This window comes from Triturus cristatus, chromosome 6, assembly GCF_964204655.1.
Source record: "Triturus cristatus chromosome 6, aTriCri1.1, whole genome shotgun sequence".
Lineage (NCBI taxonomy): Eukaryota > Metazoa > Chordata > Amphibia > Caudata > Salamandridae > Triturus > Triturus cristatus.
The window spans coordinates 1,394,233,392-1,394,239,391 of record NC_140589.1 but is presented as its reverse complement, the minus strand read 5'-3'; positions in this window follow the sequence as shown (position 1 = coordinate 1,394,239,391).

The window sequence follows — 6,000 nt, the reverse complement described above, 5'->3', positions numbered from 1 at the left end:
ACAACTAGACTTCCAGAGATCTTCATGGTTCCTTATACCTCAGGGTGGCAACCGCTAGCACCACTGCCCCCCTCTTCAGTGTGGCCATCGCGGGGTGGCAACGGCATTCCAAGAAGTCGCCAGCATCCCCAACCCCACTCTTCAATGCAGCTGCCGCGGGGCAGCAAAGGCAGGGACTGCCCTGGGCGGTCTAAGGTCTAGCTACGCCACTGGTTCCGTTAGCTGTAGAAAAGGAGTATTGTTGTCTGTATTAGTTTTTGATAGTAAGGCCTGAGGAGAGACATGTTGACAAGGAATGTGAAGCCCTAATGAGCAGATGAGGACTCCTATTTACTGCTTATCAGGAACGGATAATGTTCAAGGTTGCAGTAACTGTCCAAGTTCTGTGGGATGAAAAAGTCTGATAATGTTGTAATTGCACAGCCCAAGGAAATAATTGATTGGTCCCTGGAGGGTTGAGAAGAGAAACAATTGTTGCTGAAGTTTTAGTTTGTTTTAATTAGTGTACACACTGTTAGAAGTTAAAGCAGATTGCCTTAGACTTTGAGGGGTTCTTTAAGGAACAGCTATTTCTCATTCTCAGTGTCTGTATTGTTGTGGCTGTGAATCATTTATACCTTATCTTATTGAGACTAAACCGATTGCGATATTTCAGCCTTCCAGCTGTAATCCTGTATCTTTCTAGTATTTCCCTGACATGCTATATATTGGATTGGCTATTATTGGAAATTAAACTACTTAACTTCGAATATTGATTTCTGGTCCTTATTCTGCGGTCAAATGAGCTTCATGAAATTTGAATTGTTTTACTATAGCTAACTTACGTTGTGTCTCAGTCAACTTAAAAAGATCCATCAGATGAGATATTGTAAATCACGCTCTAGCGCGCTCTCACTTTCTACAAGTGCACGCCTGAACCCCTGGGAGTGCAGGGTGGCAGCCAAAAGGACTTATGAGTCTCTTCTACTCATGAACGAGTAAGACAAACAGACTGAGCGCATCTTGTGAACTGTGGATAATTGAGACCGAACTGCGCTGGATTCATGATACTCCAGATTGCCCTTAGGGCAAGGAGACTCAGTACCCAGGAAAGCACTGGGAGATGGTGCTGAGGGAGTGGTTTGGTTATTGTCCACACTGGGATAGCACCCAGAGACATTTAATAAGTATATAACTTTTGGAGTGTGTAGTAATGTGTACAAATGCATTATTAAGGTTCTTTCTCACAAAGAAACAGAGACGTTTTAAGGCATGGGCAAAGTGGGCTCTGGCCCAGGGCCCCTTTTCCCCCTCTCCCCCCATAGAGCACTCACTGTCCTGCAGAGTCTTGCCCTAGTGACCTCGAATACATCTTAAACAGATTGTTTTAAATAACATTTTCTTTTCATTTATTTTTAATGTGGGTGGTGTGTGAGATTCTTTTGCAGACATTTTGCAGAGAAACGTTGTGTTTAAGTTGCATGCAGCATCCATAAAAAAAAGTTTATATTAGATCAAAACAGGACCTCACATATGAGGAAAGAGAGGGAATCACAGAGATTATTTCTAGTAATATTCGTGAGCTGCTGTTGAGTTACAATATTGAAGACACATCACTATCCCCAAATATTAGATGTAAACACATTTAGAATTTGGATGAGTGGGTCTGTGCCTTATCAGTGACCTGGCCAAAGAGGGCATATGAATGAGATAAAATTGAGTCATAAATTCAAAGCTGTCCTGAACAGGGGCCCCAGAAATACGTTTGGCCCAGGGCCCCCAAAATCCTTAAGATGTCCCTGCAAAGAAAAGCACTTGGTTGGACATTCACTTTATTATGTCTGTTGTTGATTGTTGAACTCTGAACTGGTGTACCCAACTACATCCATGAGAAGTCTGTGACTGCTATCCTGAGAGCCAAGTACGGAAAGGCTGGTACCTGGCCCAGTTTTCAGAACCAATGTTGTAAGGGCCTTATAACATCAGTGGTAAATGACCCCAACCTCTCGGTGAGGCCAGATACCCCTGCTTGCCATGTTGCTCCCTCAAACAGGGTATGACACATCTGAATCGAGTTGTAACACTGCAGTACTGCAGTTTTATGACGTTTTAAATCAGTTTCGTGTGATTCTAAAAGGAAATCTAGTAATGTCCTGCGGTACTGCAGATTGATGACAATAATTTCAAGCAGTTTGCATTTGACTCGGGGCTCTGTGAGAGAATTTTCAAGAAATTGCACTGACTCAAGAGAGACATCTTGTAATGCCTTTTGGTACTGCAGTATTGTGCGAATCCGGTGTGATGGATCCCGGTGCTCAGTGAAGGGAAAAAGAGGCTGATCCCTTGCCTTATAAAGCTGCTGCCCCCTTGGGCGGACCCCGATGACGTCTTGGGCGCGACCCCTCCATTGTGGCGACACCAAAGAAGGACTCTCCACCCTTGGCTGCTCCTACCCTTACCACGACTAAGGGCGCCCCTCTGCTATGTGCCGGGTGCGCCTTGATTTGACTCAGGGCTCTGTGAGAGAATTTTCAAGAAATTGCACTGACTCAAGAGAGACATCTTGTAATGCCTTTTGGTACTGCAGTATTGTGGATGATATTTCAAGCAGCTGCTTCTGACACAGCGGAGACATCTAGTAAATCATTACTGTACTGCAGTTTTGTGGAAGACTTTTTAAAAAGTTGCAACTGATATGAGAGAAATACCTAGTATTGCCTTGTGACTTTTCAAGCAGTTACATCAGATGCTATAGGGCCTTCTAGGAACATCCTGCTGTATTGCAGTTTTGTAAAAGTATTTACAAGTATTTAAATCTGATTTAAGATAGACATCTAGTAATGCCTTGTGCTAAGATCGTTTTGTGAACAAAATCAAACAATTGCATCTGTTTAAGAGGGCCCTTTGAAAGACTTTTCAATCTGTTGCATCTGACTTGACAAGAACACCATGTAAAAGCTTGCGGCACTGCAGTTTTGTGAAAGACTTTTTAAGCAGTTGCATCTGACTCGATAATGATAGCAGGGGAGAGCTAGGGGTACTGTAGCAAGGTTTGTGCAATACTTTTCAAGCAATTGCATCTGACTCGAGAGGGACATCTAGTAAATCCTTGTGAAGCTACAGCTTTGTGAAAGGCTATTCCCACGCCAGTTGCAACTGGCGTCAGAGTCATCAGTAAAGCCCTGCTTTATGAAAGCACTAACCTTTTGGCTTTGCCCCTGTTTGTTTTTCCATCCTTCATTTCCCTTGTGCTGTTTAAGACAACAGGTTTCAAAGGGATATTGTTTAGCGTGGTAACATTTGTCTATTTACAAGATGTATGTAGTGGGTTTAGCCTTGTGTGATTTTGAGTGGCACCTCAAAACTTGCCAGTGGACCTGTGGTTCCTATGTGAGATAATGGCAGGGGTTGCATACCTCTAGGTAACCGCACCTGCGAGAACACCTGGAATCAACTAAGGAGCACAAAATAACCCAAGTGTTAGCTGGTACATGGTGTGTGACTGGTGAAGATAGGTAGGTAAATCAATGCATATTGAACTAAAATGCTGTGGTCATACTGTGAGTAAATATTCACAAGATTTTGACCTATTTTAAGTTAACATGCCATGCCAGCAGACATGATTGTATAATGAGAGTTAATCTCAACATACGGAATTAAAACCTGGGACAAATGCAGGCAACAATAACTTATAGACGCTATGTTTTCTTACAACATGCTTTGAACATGACTGAATCAGTGTGTCAGAGATCCACCTCAAAGGGGAAGCAGCTTTATTCAGGACAAAGGGCGTTAGGCTTGACTGAAGAAAGAATCTGCGTTATAGCTAATATGATAGAAAGATATTTACAGGTGTAAAAACTAAGGGATATAGACACAGTGAGGATCCTTTCTCCAGAGACAGCAAAATGCCATTCCACTGACGGTGGCCACATAGAAGTTCAGTGCTGATAAGTTTGAGTCCTTCCCTCCTCTGTGAGCCACTGATGGGTTGGGTGGCCCAGTGCTGAGAATAAAAGAAAATATACTCTGGCAATGCACAAATTGAGGAAAGTTGGGAAGATGATGAAGGTCGAGTGATGGGGACCAGGGTCATTTAGTGCATTTGTAAGAAATCCAGCTCAGAGGGTCGTAGGGCAATCCAATTGATTCAACTGTGGCCTTTTGAGTTTGGCATCCTTGTGTTGTTGTAAAGCTGACCTCCAAACTGGCAGCTACACATCAAATAACACTTAGTAATTGAATATCCCGTCAGTGTTTTTATCTTTAAAAAGGGAAAGCGCTATGATGGTTGCAAAACAAAATACTGTGCACAAAATTCCAAATATACACAAGTTGGCAGGTGTAAAAACCTAAGGCAATTCACAGCAAGTAGAGTGGGACACAAGAAAGAAAGGTCAAAGCACTTCAATAACTCCCTAATTGAAGACTAGACCCCTTCGGTCTGGCAGGCAACTTCTCACAATATTATTGTAACTTCTCACAATATTAATGTACGAGCCCTTAACAAGCATGGAGTGCACACCTGTAAAAATGCATGCCTATTCTGTTACTAAATTCTAAGAATTATTAAAAATTGCAGTATGTTACCCCACACATACTAACTAAACTGAGATTTCATTTTCTTCCTTATCTTCCTTCTGCAATATATTTGACGTGCCACCTGGTACATTTTCACCGTTAAAGAGCCTTCTGATATTGCTGGGATGTGTACATCCAATGTGAGAATCATGAGTCTGAGGAATTAGACTTGTGTTATCAGGAAGTTAAGCCAGTAGCACAATTGTAGGTGCCATCACTTTCGAGTGGTGGTGAAAGACTATGTTCAACACTGCCTCCTGCAAGCAGCATTTCACTGCTCCACTCCCTATTCTCTTGACACCCCTGTAGTGAGGGGACTGTCATCCCAGAGTAAAATAGCCACTGGTTACCCTGGACTGTCACAAGGAGGGGGGGGGCAGTCATGTGGCTCCTGAACCTATACTCTTAAGGACCAGGTGTTCCTGCACCAAAATGTATTAATATATTTTAATTTAAATCAAGCCTACCATAATTAATTAATGACACAAATTACAGGGCCTTACCACTAGATAGCCACAGATGCCGTAACTGCTGTGTTTTCTCTTTTCCTGAAAGATTTTTATTTTTTTATATTAGGTGCTTAAACCACCTGCAAAAACCTAAGAAGTATCCAGTGGGCCAGCATCACCTTGTTGTCCCATGCCCGCATATAATTCTGAAAGGCTTGCCCAGGCCTCCTGGGGCCCTATAACAGATAGGATGCACTTTTCTTGTTTGTGCCACAGCGCACCTTAAAGCAGTTGTGTCAGGTGCAAACAGGGAAAGTGCGCTGTATTAGGAAAAATGTGCTGCCCTCAGGGTAGCAGCGAACTCATGCTTCCCCCAAGGCAACGTATTCAAGAGAAAAACGGAGCAGCTGTTTCATGTGTCTCTGTGCAGGTGGAACCCACCTGCTCTTTTAAAAGGGATTAGAGATCCACTTGCATGCGGTTGCAGTGAGTGACTGCACCCGCCTGCAGGGGGAGGTCTGGGGGTCCATGGGGCCCTCTTTCATCCCTTGAGAGGGCTGCTGTCAGGGGGCCCACTGGTACTGCGCCTCCTAAGGGCATTTTTGCCTCTGCACCAAGGTCGGTAACACGTCACAGGCGTAGAGGGAAAGTGATTCCCTAATTTGAAATAGTGCCATGCCCCCATGCAAAATGAGGGAATGCCCTCTCTGGATAGCGCTGGTGCTACATGTGTGCAAGCGCTATTTGCATTACAGAAGTGGCCGCCCATTAGTCTGCGGCCCCTTCTGTAATACCAAAGTGCCCAGGGGCACTACTGTAATACGGCCCCTAGTGGTGAAGAAGCAGATCCTCTAAGGTCAAACCGCACTGTCAGAAACAGCAACAGTCCTTTTTGCGTTAGTCAGACCCAATAAGAGAAGTAGCAGTGGCCATGCTCCATGCATCTCTAGCTTGTTATCACCTGAGAGGCAGAGAACTCTACATATTGGTG